The sequence below is a fragment of the Herpailurus yagouaroundi genome, unplaced genomic scaffold (assembly GCF_014898765.1).
Source record: "Herpailurus yagouaroundi ecotype Mexico unplaced genomic scaffold, PumYag 197, whole genome shotgun sequence".
In the NCBI taxonomy this organism is placed as follows: Eukaryota; Metazoa; Chordata; class Mammalia; order Carnivora; family Felidae; genus Herpailurus; species Herpailurus yagouaroundi.
Window position 1 is genome coordinate 1,447,929 of NW_024412428.1, and position 18,617 is coordinate 1,466,545.

The 18,617-nt window shown below is 40.5% G+C and overlaps 1 long non-coding RNA gene across 1 annotated transcript in view; it reads right to left on the reverse strand.

The window, feature by feature from the left end:
- Positions 1-337: 337 nt before the first annotated feature.
- Positions 338-18,617, reverse strand: part of LOC121012659 (uncharacterized) — a 22,968-nt gene continuing 4,688 nt past the window's right edge. Inside the window, exon 3 of the long non-coding RNA XR_005782206.1 lies at positions 338-376. This is a non-coding gene — a long non-coding RNA (uncharacterized LOC121012659). The remainder of the gene's footprint in view (positions 377-18,617) is intronic.

The window sequence follows — 18,617 nt, forward strand, 5'->3', positions numbered from 1 at the left end:
CTACTGACCACTCTTGGACTTCCATTCCTCTCTCTGTCTCAACCTTCTATTACGAAAGATTTTTTTTTTTTTAACATTTTATTTTTAATTTAAAAAAAATTTTTTTAACGTTTATTTTTGAGATAGAAAGAGACAGAGCATGAACGGGGGAGGTCAGAGAGACAGGGAGACACAGAATCTGAAGCGGGCTCCAGGCTCTGAGCTGTCAGCACAGAGTCCGACACGGGGCTCCAACTCACAGACCATGAGATCATGACCTGAGCCGAAGTTGGACACTTAACCGACTGAGCCACCCAGGCGCCCCGAAAGATTTTAAACTTACAGAAAAACTGAAGGAATTCTCAGTACTGTTGTGGTTCCTGCTATTATTATCCTCCTAGGACAAATGAGAAGAAATTAAAAAGAGAATCGGAGAATCAGAGTTCACCGACTGTCTGAAATGAAATAGCCAGCTGGCTACAGAGCCGGGACTGAAACCTAGATATTCTGACTCTCCCCCCCCTGCCCCCCACCCCAGGACTTCTTCCAGTCACGCTGAGGGCTTTTGTTCATTTTTTATTTATTCGTTTCCTCCCACCTTCCTCGGTCTGTGACACAATCGGATTTAGGGTGAGTGGAATATCTTCCTGTGCCAAGCAGGAAGAATTGGCTCGACTTCAAGGGTTCAGTCCAGAAAACCCGGGATAGCATTGAAAGCTCCCATAGACAAAAAAAAAAAAAAAAAAAAAAAAAGGACAGTCTGAGCAACTGTGAGGACTTTTACTGCATTGGATGGAAACACTTTACTAATGTCTACATCCATGAATTCAAAAGGATACTAAAAACAGCAATGGTAACACCTTCATTGGTCACCTTCAGAGAATGCTAGGGACACGTTTATTTTCAAGACTCGTAAATAAAAGGAAAGAATTAGGTATTTATTTCTGCCATTCCAGTATGAACTGTAGTACTGACTAATCAGAGAGGGACAAGCGGAGGCTTCTATTGACAAAGTATTCCAGCTAATAAATGGAGTAGACAAGTCCGAGTGTCACCACTCTGTGACCTTTGCATGGGCTCTAGGCAAGAAGCATCAATGGCTGATAAACACACAAAAAAAGACAGACAAGCAGACCCTTTGTGTGAAAGGACACACTACCACCTGTGAAGTATTCTTGCCAAAAATTTAAAACTTAAAACTGATCCCACATCTCAATCTAACTACCGATTTCTGGGAAATAGAGGGGACAGGGAAACTTGCTAAGTGACATTACATCGGGCTACAGTGAGAAACGTTACCCGCTTTCTTCATCAGAAATTTGCAAAGAGGGGCGCCTGGGTGGCTCGGTCAGTTAAGCGTCTGACTTCAGCTCAGGTCATGATCTCATGGTTCATCAGTTCAAGCACCGCATCGGGCTCTGTGCTGACAGCTCGGGGCCTGGAGCCTGCTTTGGATTCTGTGTCTCCCTCTCTCTCTGCCCCTGACCACCCCTTCTTTCTCAAAAATAAATAAATATTTAAAAAGTGTGTTAATGTTTTAAAATATTAGAGAAAACCTAAACGCAGGAAAGTTAATATTTTTGGTACAACCCTGGGATGGGATACTATACTTCCGTTATGAATGAAGATGTTCCCAATATGTTGTATATGATAAAAGCAGCTTATAAAGGTAATTTTTATTATGAAAAAAATTTAAATTATTTTGTTTTTTTTTTTTTCATCGTGATAAGTGTACCTTTTAATCCCCAGCACCTATTTCACCCATTCCCCCACCTAGCTTCTTCCTGCCCCAAATCAGTCTGTTCTCTATAGTTAAGAGTCTCTTGGTTTCTGTCTCTTTTTCCCTTTGCTCATTTGTTTTTTTTCTTAAGCTCCACATGTGAGTAAAATCATATGGTATTTGTCTTTGACTTAGTTTGCTCAGCATTATGCTCTTTAGCTCCATCTATGTCATTGCAAATGGCAAGATTTCATTCTTTTTTATGGCTGAGTAGTATTCCATTGTATACATGCTACATCTTCTTTATCCATTCATCTATCGATGGACACTTTGAGCTACTTCATAATCTGGCTATTGTAGATAATGCTGCTGTAAACATCGGGGTGCACGTATCCCTTTGAATTAGTGTTTTTGTATTTTTTGAGTAAATCCCCAGTAGTGCAATTCCTGGATCGTAGGGTTGTTCTATTTTTAATTTTTTGAGGAAGGTCCATACTGTTTCCCATGGTGGCTGCAACAGTCTGCATTCCCACCAATAGTGCATGCATGAGGGTTCCTTTTTCTCCACATCCTCACCAACAATCGTTGTGTCTTGTGTTTTGGATTTTGGCCATTGTTATAGGTGTGAGGTGACATCTCATTGTGGTTTTAATTTATATTTCCCTGACGATGAATGATGTTGAGAATGTTTTCATGTGTCTGTTGGCCATCTGGATGTCTTCTTTGAAGAAGTGTCTGTTCTTGTCTTCTGCCCATTTTTTAATTGGATTATTTGTTTTGTTGGATGTTGAGTTGTATCAGGTCTTTTTCTATTTAGGATATTAACCCTTATTAGATATGTCACTTGCAAATACCGTCTCCCATTCCATAGATTACGTTTTAGTTTTATTGGTTGTTTGTTTTGCTGTGCAGAAACTTTTTATTTTGATGTAGTCCCAAGAGTTTATTTTTGCTTTTCTTTTCCTTGTTCAGGAGACACATCTAGAAAAATGTTGCTACAGCCGATGTCAGAGATTATTTCCTGTGCTCTCTTCTAGGATTTTTATGGTTTCAGGTCTTACACTTAGTCTTTAATCCATTTTGAGTTTATTTTTGTGTACAGGGTAAGACAGTGTTCCAGCATCATTCTTTTGCATGTAGTTGTCCACTTTTCCCAATGCCATTTGTTGAAGAGATGGTCTTGTTCCCATCTTATATTTATTTCTCCTTTGTCAAAGATGAATTGACAATATAATTGTGAATTTATTTCTGGGTTTTCTGTTCTATTCCCTGATCTATGTATCTCTTTTTATGCCAGTACCGTATTGTTTTAATTACTATCACTTCATAACGTAACTTGAAATTTGGAATTGCGATGCCTCCAGTTTCATTTTTCTTTCTCAAGATTGCTTTGGCTGTTTGGGGTCTGTGTGTTTGTGGTTCCATACAAATTTTAGGATTGTTTGTTCCAGTTCTGTGAAAAAAAAAATGCTGTTGGCATTTTGATAGGGGATTCCATTAAATGTGTAGATTGCTTTGAAGAGTATAGACATTTTACCAATATTTGTTCTTCCAACCCATCAGCATGGAATATCTCCATTTCTTTGTGTTGTCTTCAATGCCTTTCATCAGTATTTTCTAATTTTCAGAGTACAGGTCTTTCACCTCCTTGGTTAAGTTCAGTCCTAGATATTTTGTTGGTTTCAGTGCAATGGTAAATGGGATTGTTTTCTTAATTTTTCTTTCTGCTGCTTCATTATTGGTGTATAGGCATGCAACAGATTTCTGTACATTGATTTGTATCCTATGACTTTCCTGAGGTTATTTATCAGTGTAAAGGTAGTTTTTAACTTAATTAAAATATTGTAAAGATATTGAATGCCCATTGTAAAAAGAAACTCAGATAATGCCAATGGGAGTAAAGTTCCCATCGCCTCCATCTCCACTAATAGCACTCAATTCCTCTTTCTCGTATAGATTTTTTCAAAGTTACTGATAATGTAAATGTATATTTCTAAACTCTAATGGAAGCCTTTTACTTAATAAAAATATTAACTACTAATATAAATTAGTAGTTATTTTTTTTTACTCTTTCTACATCAATTTTACATGGAGAAAGCATTATTTTTTGTTACAAATTTTCTGAAACTCTAAATTTATTGATTCAACAAATGTTTATTGGGTGACCTACATGTCTCAGAAACTGTGGAGTGTGTGTGTGTGTGTGTGTGTGTGTGAGAGAGAGAGAGAGAGAGAGAGAATCCTAGGCAGGCTCTGCACTGTCAGCACCGAGTCGGATACGAGGCTCAGTCCCAGGAACCGTGAGTTCATGACTTGAGCGAAATCAAGAGTCTGTAGCTCAACCGACCGACCCACCCAGGGTCCCCAAAAATCTCTTGATGAACTTTCTTCGTATGGAAAACCACACGCTTAGAGTACTTTAATGGACTTATTCAGTGGTTCTCAAACCTGGTTGCATATTAGCATAACCTAGGTCAATGAAAAAAAAAAACGAAACCTGATGCTTGAGCTCCACCACCGGAACTTCTGATTTCACTGCTTGAAGGCCCCAAACATAGGATTCTGTGATGCTTCCTGGGTGTTTCTAATGGCTGAGTCTAAGAGTGTATTTAATTTGCTCTGCTGCAATGTGAAACCACTCTACCCCCTCCTACCACCGCCAGCACAGCTACCAACTTTTTACAAAAGTCCAAACACATCACCTTGTAGTCCGTTCAGTAAAAGAACAGGGATCAAGAACACCTCCAAGTAGCTGTCAAATTGTGTCCACATGTACAGGTAGCAAAACGCAGGTAACTTGCATGCAGCTATATAGGGATTTGGATACAGAAATGATCAAGAGAAATTTAGGTTCCCTACTCATTCCTGAAATACTTGGAATATTCCGAACTTCCGCATATAGAGTGAAAGTTCAACCCATTTGTATTTATTTATTTATTTGTGTTTTTATTGAACTACGGTTAACATACAGTATTAGATTAGTTGCAATACAACATATTGATTCCACAATTCTATACATTACTCAGTGCTCATCAGCATGGGTGTGCTGTTTCTTTTTTTTTTTTTTTACTTTTTTTTTTTTCAACGTTTATTTATTTTTGGGACAGAGAGAGACAGCGCATGAACGGGGGAGGGGCAGAGAGAGAGGGAGACACAGAATCGGAAACAGGCTCCAGGCTCCGAGCCATCAGCCCAGAGCCCGACGCGGGGCTCGAACTCACGGACCGCGAGATCGTGACCTGGCTGAAGTCGGACGCTTAACCGACTGCGCCACCCAGGCGCCCCGTGGGTGTGCTGTTTCATTCAGCCCCACTCGTCCCCCTCTGGCAACCACCAGTTTGTTTTCCATATTTAGGAGTCTGGTTTTTGGTTTATCTCTTTTTTTTCCTTGTTTTGTTTCTTAAATTCCACATATGAGTAAAATCAAATGGTATTTGCCTTTCTCTGATTTATTTCACTTAACATAACACCTTGTATATTCTCTTAATAGGCATCTTCTGGTCACATACAAATGTTTAGACATTACTGCTTGCAAGTTTCTCTTTTTTTTAAACTTTTAAACATTTATTTATTTTTGAGAGAGAGAGAGAGAGAGAGAGAGAGAGAGAGAGAGAGAGAGGGAGACAGAACACTAGCAGGGGAGGAGGAGGAAGAGGGAGGCACACAATCTGAGGCAGGCTCCAGGCTCTGAGCTGTCAGCCCAGAGCCCGATGCGGGGCTCGAACTCACAAACTGCGAAATTATGACCTGAACCAAAGTCCGATGTTTAACTGACTGAGCCACCCAGGCACCCTTGCAAGTTTCTCTTTTGACTTAACATATCATGGACGCTTTTCCACGTCAGCTAAAGTTATCTCATTTCTTCAAACAACTGTACAAAATTCCATTTTATGTTCCCACGAGGGAACATTTTTTTAACCAGTCCCTCTTGATGGAGTTTAGTTTGTTTATGATTTTCACTATTACTTTAAAAATGCTGTAAAACATCCTTATCCATTTATTTTTGCCTTATTTTGTAAGCATTTTCTGTAGGACAAATTCCTGGAAATGGGAATTCCTGTGCATACAACCCCATGTTATTGTTAAAAGTGTCTGTGTTTGTTGTGTCTGTATACAGGCAATATTTTTTCATTAAATTTTTAAAATGTTTATTTATTCTTGAGGGGGGAGAGGCAGAGAGAGGGGGAGACACAGAATCTGAGCCAGACTCCCAGCTCTGAACTGTCAGCACAGAGCCTGACGTGGGGCTCAAACCCATGAACCGTGAGATTATGACCTGAGCCCAAGTCGGATGCTGAACTGACTGAGCCACCCAGGCGGTATTTTAACTTATAAACTCATTCTCATTAGTTCCTTTTTATCCCACATTCCCTTCCATCTTTACATCCGGATCATGAGACATGTTTACTGCCATTGAGAGGGCCACAACTCAAAGTAATGTGTCACCAAAATAGACTTTTGACGCTCATGACAGAGACAGAAGCTTTGAGAGAGCATATTTTTTGAGTTACCAAAAGCCAGTTTGAAGGCCAAACCCGCCAAGTTTATGCCATAAACAACTGATTCAGGAAAATTTTGTGATGATGTAAGAGCAAGTTCTACCTAAGAGGAGATTAAAGGTCACCGGGGAGAGGATGAACTTCCGAGATGAAGACAAGAGCCATGGAGTCACCCTTTGATGGTGTCTCCAAAAAGCAGTCTGGCTCAGCCTGGATGAAAGCTGACGGCAGCCTTGGAAAGGACCGAGGGGATCCCACATCTCGGGGAGGCCATAAGGCCCTCTGAGGAGTCCCAGGCCCCTCAAGGCACCAGAGTTGAACAGTGGCCTGGCTGGGTGAGGTTCCTGAGCAGATGGCTTAAGGACAGCACCATGCAGTCCTTCCCAGCACAGCATGAAAGGGATGTGGAGGTGGCTGAGAGAAGGGACAAGGAGGACTCAGAAAACACAGACACTTGACCAAAGACCGCGAGGGACCAGGGCCATCTGGCTAAGGGCTAGGAATAGAGCAGTGAACAAAATTGATGCAGGCCTTCCCTTCACAGAACCTGCAGACTACCCCGGATGACACCAAACAGTTGGACAATTATCACACGGGAATATGATGTACCATATTGGCATATCTAGCTTCCGACAGTAAATGATGTCTACGCTGAGACTTGAAGGGGGAATAGAAATCTGCTGGGTACAGGTACATGGGGATAGTCTTCAGGCAGAATAAACATAGTACAAAGGCTCAGGGCCAGGAGATGGAATATTTGGGGGCCTGGCTAGAGAGACAAGGTATGGCTAACGAGGTAGGCAGGAGCCAGTCACAGAGAACCTAGAACACTGCATTAATTGATCTGCATTTTGTCCTGAAGGCACAGGGGAGCCATTGGAAGATGACCTATTTCCATCATCTATTTTTTTAAGTTCGCTGCTTTATTAATTAGCTAAATATACAGCTAAATTGCCAATGAAAACTCTAAGATATAAAGTAATCACAAAAAGGTCGGGAATTAACAGCACCAGAGTTATTGTTAAGGCGAGAATGTCCCATCGTCGAAACTAAAATGTCAAAACCAATCAACCACTTAGGATGTGATGACAATAACATCATTGAGAGTTTAAGATGACTAAGGGGCACTAAATGATTTGAAGCAGGGAATGCCATGACTAGCTTTATGTATTTAAAAAAAAAACACACACACACATAAGAGCATTCGGGCTGTTGTGTGGAGAAAGGAATGGAGGCGGCAAGCCTGGAAACAATGAGACCAGGCAAGAGAGCTGGAGACCCAAACCGGGCTAGAAACTAGGGCAACCCTACATCCTATTCCCCAGACCCGGGTTTGCCTAGAACCGACCAAGTTTATGCCTGTTGTCCTCTCTTGCCATCTGTTGGAGCACCTTTCACTCTTAAACACATCCCAGTTGGGAGGCTCCAATAGTGGTTGGCAGTTGAGGGGGAGAGAAGCCATTCGAGAGCTCTTTGGGACATGGAACTGACAGGGCTCGGTGATGGGTCAGATGTGGGGGTGAGGCAGGATGACTCCCAGGGCTGTGGTGTGAGCAGTGGGTGCTGTTCAGGATATAAGGAGCACTGGTGTAGTAGGTTTGCTACTTCAGGGGCCCTCCCACCTGGAGGGATGAGTAGGGCTTGGCTTTGGCAGGGGAGGAGGAGTTTTCCAGCCGGGAGAGCAAGTACAATGGCACAGAAGCAGGAAGCAAAACGTCACCTTTAGAGATAATTCAAGTATTTTGTTTTGCAGGGGAAGCGAGCGTCCTGGTGTGAAGTGGGGAGGAAGGAATGGTCAGGGACCTGGGGTACGGATTTTAGCAGGGTCCTACATGGGCAGCCTGAGACTTGCCTGTGGCTCACCGTGGCTCTGTGTTAGGTTCTCACCCTGGGATTCCCACACTTAAAAAACACTGGGTGAAGCCTTCCTCTATCTCTTTTTTCTGCTTTTCTTTAGCAGGAAAACATCAACAACCAGAACCTTCATCAAACGTGGGATGGCAAACTGTCCCACAAGCCTAGACTACTTATATGGACTCTTATATGAAAAAGGAAGGAACATCTATATCATTTAGGGCTTTGTTTTTTAAATCTTTTTGTTATAGAAATCTAACCTGTGTGCTAAAAAACAGTAGGTGTTGGGGCGCCTGGGTGGCGCAGTCGGTTAAGCGTCCGACTTCAGCCAGGTCACGATCTCGCGGTCCGTGAGTTCGAGCCCCGCGTCGGGCTCTGGGCTGATGGCTCAGAGCCTGGAGCCTGTTTCCGATTCTGTGTCTCCCTCTCTCTCTGCCCTCGCCCGTTCATGCTCTGTCTCTCTCTGTCCCAAAAATAAATAAACGTTGGGAAAAAAAAATTAAAAAAAAAAACAAAACAAAACAAAACAAAAAAAACAGTAGGTGTTAATAAACTTATTTAGACATTTTTTTTTTAATTTTTTTTTCAACATTTTATTTTATTTTTGGGACAGAGAGAGACAGAGCATGAACAGGGGAGAGGCAGAGAGAGAGGGAGACACAGAATCGGAAACAGGCTCCAGGCTCTGAGCCATCAGCCCAGAGCCCGACGTGGGGCTCGAATTCACGGACCGCGAGATCATGACCTGGCTGAAGTCGGACGCTTAACCGACTGCGCCACCCAGGCGCCCCTATTTAGACATTTTAAATAGAAGTCCCTGCTATTTACTGACATGCTACCCTTAAATAATTCTAATCTCTTCAGTTCCCAAAGTCCTGGGCCCTTAGCTGAAAGCCTGGACTTTGGCCAAACAGCGCAGAAGATGAGCTCCTCATTGAGGGCTCGGGGAAACCAGGAAACAGAAGGGAAGAACGTAATGCTGAGAACTGGCCTTCAGGCCAGAACCAATCAGATGGGGACCCCAGGGTTGGAATGAGCCAAGTTTCCCTTCTAAGTGTCTGTGGATGTGCTGAGCCACAATGGGGACCCACAGTGGAAAGCTGCTCAAGTTTGGGCCTCTCTGTTAGGCTCAAGAGACAAATCATTATTAAGTAATGAATGATGAATGGGCTTCAGGGGGCTCTGGAGAAAAACACAGATGCCCATCTACTTGTAGGACCCACAGGGGAATGTCTCTCCTATGATGAAGTCCTCGGGGGATTGAGAAGTTTCTTAAGATCTCCAACTATGCACACTCTATGTATTGGGCACTAACTGGGTGCCAGACAAAGGATCAGGTATGAAAAATTAAATGCAAATTCGAATAAAATGATTCCCCTACCATCAATTAGCTAAGCTGGAATCAGGGAAACAGGCCAAGAACTATAGTGTGATCCCAAGGAAATTCCACATCTGTGGACAGCCCTATCAGTCCTCTCGATGCACTGATGGAAAGCATCCTGGGAATCCCACCCTTGTCTGGAGTGCTATCTACTGGGTTCATGTGGTACTCAGGGATGAGATCACTGTTGCACTCTGTAAAGAAAAACCCACTTTTAGAGATAGTGCAGCCCACCCTTCAAACTCAGAGAAACACTGCACACCATCAATACCGTTAGATGTGCTGGCTCTGACTTCAGATACTCAGGTGGAAACTCACCCTGCTCAAGTGGAAACTAACCCTGCAATCTTTCCCTGCCCTTCTCATTCATCAAAGCACCAATTCTCAGAGTCTGAGTGTCTCACAAATGCCTCCTAATGGATCTATCCCATGGTTTTGTTTACTTTGTTTATCAGAAGAAGCTCCAACGGTATATTTTTATCCTTAATAGGCCTCCTTTAAGGCATGTCAACCTCTTAATTTACGTTGCCTTAGGAACTTTTTCCTTTTTCAGACGGTGGGCAACCAGTTCAAAAGACTAGGGTCTGAGCATTGGGTACAATTTATGTGGGTCGACCCAGGAGTAGCCTACGTCACTAATGCTATACTTCTATCCTTGGTATCTCCAGCCACGAAGAAAAGATGTGAAATGCATTAAAAGACCCTTCTTTTTCCCTTGGTTTGTAATGGATGACTGAAGAAGAAAAAGAAGAAGGAGTATGCCTATAACATTTTGTACATACAGGTGCATAAAATGCATACGTATAAATAAATACATATACATAAGATGTGTATTTATATATAAAGTCTGGCTTTGGGATCAGAATAATGCCAGCCTCATAATATGAGTTGGAAAGTGCTCTATTTCCTAGAAGAGTTTGTGTATAGTTGGTCTTTTTTTCTTCTTTAATGGATGGAAGAATGCACCCGTGAAACCATCTAGGCCATGTAGACCTGGAGTTTATTATATGTAATAAAACATCCTTTCTCCTTTCAGAGGTCTTTACTTAGTATTCATCAGCTTACTTAAACATTGAATTAGGAGGGCTGTGTGCTTTGGGCACACAATGAAGATCTCCAAGTCAATTGAACCCAACTGAAATGACATGTGCTTAACTTCTGAGTCACCTTCAAAAGCTCTTTCGTCTTCAGATTGTTTGTTTTGTGGGATTTTTTTTGTTATATAGTCTTATAAATGACACACAGATTGGCTGAAAACAGCTACAATTTGACACTCCATAATAGTTTAAAACCACATGCCTGGCCAAAAAGCATATGAAAAGATGCTCAACATAGCTAATCATTAGGAAAATGCAAACCAAAACCACAACAAGATATCACTTCACATCCATTAGGACGGCCACTATTATAAAAACAAAAAAAACAGAAATAGAAACAGAAAAGCCTGAGGGGCAGGCTTTAGATTTGGCAGATGTCTTATCGCCTACAGGGCTGCTCTCAAGGAGCATAGGCTGTAGATGCCATCTTGCCACTTTTCTTCTTTCTCCAGCTTGCTAGTATCTCCCACAAAAGAGGTTATACTCTCATGTGGAGCCCCAATTTTTATAATTGCCACCCAGAAGACACCTCTAGATCTCCTGGCTCTGGTGGCCAGTGGGGCTTATGATTGTGGTAACTACAGACTGTATATATATTTGCAAACAATTAAAAGCTGATGACTGAGGGTCTGACTTCCAATCAGCCTGAATCTAGGTGCTAAGATCCTCCCCTTTGGGATACTGACAAGTCTAGGCACATATTAACTATAGGGAGCTACTAAAAATATAATAGACTGCTTGGACAAACGCAAAGGTTTGAGAGACAACCAAGAGATGGGACAGGGTTGAACAAAAAGGTATATCTCCTATACAAGGCCACTCCTTCAAGACTGGGAGAGAAGTCTCAACAGCATAGAAACCAATACAGAGAGTCAAGCAAAATGAAGAAATAGAGGAGTATGTGCCAAATGAAAAAACAAGATAAAACCTAGAGAAAAACCTTAATTAAACAGAGATAAGTAATTTACCTGATAAAGACTTTAAAGTCATGGTCATAAAGATGCTCACCAAACTGGGGAAAGGAAATAGATGAACATGTGAGAAATTCAACAAACAGACAGAAAACATAAGAAACTATGAAATAGAAGTCACAGAGCTGAAGAACACAATGACTGAAATGAAAAGTACACTAGAGGGGTTGAACAACAGACTAGATGAAGCAAAGAAAGGATCGGCGAACTCAAAGACAAGGCAGTGGAACTCACCTGATTGGAGCAGCAAATAGAAAAAAGGATGAAAAAAAAGTGAAGACAGCTCAAGGGACTTATGGAGCAACATGAAACCGATTAAATTTGTATTATAGGGCTCCCAGAAGGAGAAGAGAGAGGAAAGGAGGAAGAAATCTTATTTGAATAGTGGCTGAAAACTTCCCTGACCCAGAAGAGGAAACAGACATCCAGAATGAGGAAGCCTAAAGGATTCCAAACAAGAGGATCTAAAGAGACCCACATCAAGGCACATTATAATTAAAATGTCAACAATTAAACAAAAACAGAGAATCTTAAAAGCAAGGAGAGAAGAAAAATTCTTACATATACAAAGGAATCCCCATAAGACACTCAGCAGATTTTCCAGCAGAAACTGTGATGGCACAGGTGAGCGGCATGATATATTCTAAGCGCTGAAAGAAAAAACTTCCAACCAAAAAAAACTTCAACCTACTCTACCTGACAAAGTTATCATTCAGAATTGAGGGAGAGATAAATAATTTTCCAGACGCAAAAGATAGAGGAGTTCACCACTAAACCAGCCTTACAAGAAATGTTAAAGGGAATTCTTTAAGCTGAAAAGAAAAGATGATCATTAGTAATAAGAGAACATAGAAAAGAATAAATCTCATTGGATAGGTAAATATATAGTAAAGACAGTGTACTAATGACTTATTAAGCTGGCATGCAGGTCAAAAAATGAACTAGTAAAAATAACTATGAATATAATAATGAGTTAAGGGATATACAAGATAAAAAGATGTAAATCTGACATTAAAAACATAAAATGTGGGGAGGGAAGGAGAGCAAAAATGTTGAGCTTTAGAATTTGATCAAATTTAAGTTGTTATCAACTTAAAATAGATTATTATAGATATAAATTCTTGTATGTAAGCCTCATGGTAACCACAAGTCCAAAACATACAGTAAATACAAAAACATAAAGAGAAAGGAATCTAAATACATCACTAAAGAAAGTCATCAAATCACAAAGAAAGAGAGCAAAAGAAGAACAGAGAAGAACTACAAAAACAACCAGAAAACAATTAACAAAATGGCAATAAATACATACTTATCAAAAAAATATATGTAAATGGACTAAAGTCTTCAGTCAAAATACATACAGTGGCTGAATGGAAAAAGAAAAAAAACAGACTCGATGTTGTTTACAAAAGACTCATTTTATTTTTTTAAAGTTTTTGTTTATTTTGAGAGAAAGAGAGAGAGAGAGAGTACAAGCAGGGGGAGGGGTAGAGAGAAGGGGAGAGGGAATCCTCAGCATTAACAGTGTGGAGCCTGATGCAAGCAGGGCTCGATTCCACGACTGTGAGACCCGAGCCAAAATCAAGAGTCAGATGCCCAACTGACTGAGCCACCCAGGCGTCCCTACAAAAGACTCGCTTTAGATGTAAGGACACATGCAGACTGAAAGTGAAGGAATGGAGACAAATATCCCATGCAAATGGAAATCAAAGGAAAGCTGGGTAGTTGTATCAGATAAAATTGACTTAAAAATTTTTTTAATGTTTATTTATTTATTTTTGAGAGACAGAGAGAGAGAGGGCACAAAGTGGGGAAAAGGCAGAGAGAGAGAGAGAGTGAGAGAGAGACAGAATCCACAGCCGGCTCTAGACCCTGAGCTGTCATCACAGAGCCTGATGTGGGGCTCGAACTCATGAACCATGAGATCATGACCTGAGCCGAAGTTGGACACGTAACCAACTGAGCCACCCAGGTAAGCCCAGACAAAACTGACTTTAAAACAAAGACTGCAATAAGGCAAAGAAAAGCATTACATAATGCTAAGGTGGTCAACACAACAAGAGAATACAACATTTGTAAATATTTATGCACCCAACGTAGAATAACCTAATATATAAGGCAAATATTAACAGACTTAAAGGGAGAAATTGACAGCAGTACAATAATAGAGGAGACTTTAACACTCCACTTACACTGGACAGATTATCCAGACAGAACATCAGTAAGGAAACATTGGCCTTAACACATTAGACCAAGTGGACTTAATAGACATATGTATATATATATAGAACACTCTATCAAAAAGCAACAGAATACACATTCTTTTCTGGCACACATGGAACATTCTCCAAGATAGATCATGTGGTAGGTCACAAAACAAGTCTTAATTGATTTAAGAGGATTGAAACCATATCAAACTTGTTTTCCAACCACAATGATATGAAAGTAGAAAACAACTACATAAAGAAAACTGGAAAATTCACAGATATGTGGAGATTTAAAACTATGGTACTGAAAAACCTACAGGACAAAAGAGAAATAAAAAAAAAATACCTCGAGACACATGATAGTGGAAATATAACATAATCAAAATTTATGATGCAGCAAAAGCAGTTCTAAGAGGGAAGTTCATATCAATAAATGCCTACTTCAAGAAACAAGAAAAGTCTCAAATAAACAATCTCACTTTACACTTCAAGGAACCAGTGAAAGAAGAGCAAATGAAGCTCAAAGTTAGTAGAAAAAAAGAAATTAACAGATTAGTGTAGAAATAAGTGAAATAGAGACTAAAAAGGTAATAGAAAAGATCAATGAAGTTAAGAGTAGGTTCTTCAAAAAGGTAAACAAAATTGACAAACCACCAAGTAGATTCACCAAGAAATAGAGAGGACCGAAATAAAATTGGATATGAAAAAGATGTTACGACTGATGCCACAGAAATACAAAGGATCATGAGAGACTACTATGAATAATTATACACCAACAAATTGGGCAACATAGAAAAAATGAATAAATTCCTAGAAACATATACCCTACCAAGACTGAATTAGGAAGAAACAGAAAATCTGAATAGACGGATTATCAGAAAGGAGATTGAATCAGTAATCAACAAACAAACAAACAAACCGACAAACTTCCAGGACCAGACGACTTCACTGGTGAATTCTATCAGACATTCAAAGAATTGATACCGATCTTTCTTAAACTCTTTCAAATAACAGAAGAGGAGGAAACGCTCCCAAAGTCATTTCATGATGCCAGCATTACCTGATACTAAAACCAGACAAGGATGCCACAAGAAAAGAAAATTTGAGGCCGTTATCCCTGATGACCGCAGACGCAAATATCCTCAACAAAGTATTAGCAAACCACATTTAATAATGCAGGAAAAGGATCGTATACCAGGATCAAGTGGGATTGATTGCAGGGATGCAAGTTTGGTTTGACATTCACAAATCAACCAATGTGACACACCACGTTATCAAAACGAAAAGACAAAAATCATTTGACAAAACTGAGCATATATGCATTTATATATTAAAAATTCTCAAAGCAAGTAAAGAGGAAATGTACCTTAACATAATCAAGGCCATATATGACAAGCCCATGGCTAGCATCATACTCAGTGCTGAAAAGCTAAAAGCTTTTTTACTAATATCAGGAAAAAAATAAGGCTATACTCCCTCTACTTTTACTCAACATAGTAATGGAAATCCCAGCCAGAGTAATTAGACAAGAAAGGGAAATAAAAGTCACCTAAATTAGAAAGGAAAGAGTAGGGGCGCCTGGATGGCTGAGTCGGTTAAGCGTCCGACTTCAGCTCAGGTCACGATCTCATGGTCCATGAGTTCGAGCCCCGCGTCGGGCTCTGGGCTGATGGCTCGGAGCCTGGAGCCTGCTTCCGATTCTGTGTCTCCCTCTCTCTCTGCCCCTCCCCCGTTCATGCTCTGTCTGTCTCTGTCTCAAAAATAAATAAACGTTAAAAAAATTTTTTTAAGAAAGGAAAGAGTAAAACTGTCATTACTTGCAGATGACATATTACATATAGAAAACCCTACAGACTCCATAAAAAAGTGTTAGAATTAATAAATTTGGTAAAGTTGCAAGATACAAAATCAATACACAAAAATGTGTTGCATTTCTATTTACTCATAATAAACTATCAGAAAGAAAAATTAAGAAAGCAATCCCATTTTCAATCGCATCAGAAAGAGTAAAATACTTCGGAATAAATTTAACCAAGGCTGTGGGAGATCTATACCATGCTCACAGATTGGAAGAATCAATGCTGTTAAAATGTACACACTACCCAAGGCAACGTACAGATTCAACACAAACCCTACCTAAATACCAACAGTATTTTTCACACAAATAGAACAAAAAATCCTAAAACTTGTATGGGACTGTAAATGACCTTGAATCTTGAGGAAAAAAAAAAAAAAAAAACCAAAACTGGAGTCATCATGATCCCTGATTTAAAGTTTTATTACTGAAAATAATAGAATAGAGATCCCCAAAATAAACTCATGGATGTCAATTAGTCTTCAACAAAGGAGGCAAGAATATATAATGGGGAAAGGATAGTGTTTTCAATAAATGGTGCTGGGAAAACTGGACAGGCCCATGGACGGAATGACTGGACCACTTTCTTACACCATACACAAAAATCAACTCAAAATGGATGAAAGACTGAGGGTGCCCGTCTGGCTCATCAGTAGAGCATGTGACTCTTGATCGTGGGGTCATGAGTTCGAGCCCCATGTTGGGCATAGAGATTGCTTTAAAGAAAAGAAAAGAGAAGGATTAAAGAATGGAAGACATGGAGGCACCTGGGTGGGTCAGTTGGTTGAGTGTCAAACTCTTGATTTCTGCTCAGGTCATGATCTCACAGCTCGTGGGGTCAAGTCCTGAGTCAGGCTCCAAGCTAACAGTGTGAAGCCTACTTGGGATTCTCTCTCTCTTCTTCTCTATCTGCCCCTCTCCGCTCACATGCACTCTCTCTCTCAAAATAAATAAAACTTACAAAAAGAGAGAATGGTGGGGCGCCTGGGTGGCTCAGTCGGTTAAGCATCCGACTTCGACTCAGGTCACGATCTCGCGGTCCGTGAGTTCGAGCCCCGCGTCGGGCTCTGGGCTGATGGCTCGGAGCCTGGAGCCTGCTTCGGATTCTGTGTCTCCCTCTCTCTCTGCCCCTCCCCCGTTCATGCTCTGTCTCTCTCTGTCTCAAAAATAAATAAACGTTAAAAAAAAAATTTACAAAAAGAGAGAATGGAAGACTTGAAACTATAAAAGAAAACAGACAGTGAGCTCCTTGACACAGGTCTTGGCAACGGCTTTTTGAATCTGACACCAAAAGCAAAAGCAACAAAAACAGAACTATACCAAACCAAAAATCTTCCACACGGCAAAGGAAATAATCAGCAAAATGAAAAGGCAACCTATTGAATGGGAGATATATTTGATCTCACAAATAATATATTTGATAAGGGGTTAATTTCCAAACCATGTAACAAACTCATACAACCCAACACCTAACAATCTGATTAAAAATTAGAGAGAGGACTAAATAGACATTTTTCCAAAGAAAGCATCCAGATGGACAACAGGCACATTAAAGTATGTTCAACTTCATAAATCATCAGGGAAATGCAAATCAAAATTGCAATGAGCTATCACCTCACACCTGTTAGAATAGCAATTATCACAAAGACGAGAAATAACACGTTGGAGAGGATGTCAAGAAAAGGGAACCCTGTGCACTGTTGGTGGGAATGTAAAGTGGTGCTGCCACTATGAAAAATGGTGTGGTGACCTCCCCCACAAAGTAAAAATGGAATTACCGTATGACCCAGTATTCCCACTTCCAGTTCTATACCCAAAAGAACGGAAAGCAGAATCTTGAACATATATTTGCAAATCCATGTTCACAGCAGCGTGTTTTACAACAGCCAAGGACCCAAGCGTCCACTGACAGATGAACAGGTGAAAAGCAACGTGATATATACATACAATGGAATATTACTCAGCCTTAAAAAAGAAGGGAATCCTGTCACAGGCTACAGCACAGATGAATGTTGAGAGCATTATGCTAAGTGAAAATAAACAGTCACAGAAAGATAAAACTGCTTGATTCCACTTACAGGAGGCACCTTGAGTAGCCAGATTCATAAGAGACAGAAAGCAGGAGAGTGGTGGCTGGGGGCTGGAGGGAGGCAATATGGAATTTCTGTTTTGAAAGATGAAAAATTCTGGAGATCTGTAGTACAACAATATGACTAGACTATACTTAACACTATTGAACTGTATCCTTAAACATGGTTAAGATGAGAAATGTTATGCGTTTTTTTTTTTTTTGGCCATGATTAAAAATAACCCAGATACCTAATTTTTAAGTTTTGATCCCTTGTGAACTAATTAATATCATACATGAACTATTATTAGTTCCTCTATGTTTCACACCCTTGATTTACATACCCAGGGTTGCTTGGAGTTTCAAATAGATGACAAATACAATCCAGTCACCATCACAATGCACTCAGTGGAAGAAGTTCAGACATGTGTTAGCTTCACTCGTCGTTTAGGACTGGAAACTCTCTCCAGTGTCATATGAAATCTCAAATTTTGTATTTTCTTAAAGATTTCGTTATTGTTATTTTTTAATGTTTACCTGTCTTTGAAAGAGAGAGAGAGAGAGCGAGTGGGAGAGGAGCAGAGAGAGAGGGGGACAGAGGATCGGAAGCAGGCTCTGTGCTGACAGCAGAGAGCCCGATGTGGGGCTTGAACTCCCAAACCTCGAGACCATGACCCAAGTCAAAGTCAGACGCTCAACTGGCTAGCCCCAGGTGCCCCTAAAATTTTTATTTTTAAGTCATCTCTATACACAACATTAGGCTCGAACTCACAACCTCGAGAGCAAGAGCTGCGAGCTCTACTGACTGGGCCAGCCACGTGCCCCTCAAATTTTGTGTTGTTTTATTTTTTTATTTTTTTTTAAATTTTTAATGTTTTTATTCATTTTTAAGACAGAGAGAGACACAGCATGAGCAGGGGAGGGGCAGAGGGAGGAGACACAGAATCCGAAGCAGGCTCCGGGCTCTGAGCCATCAGCACAGAGCC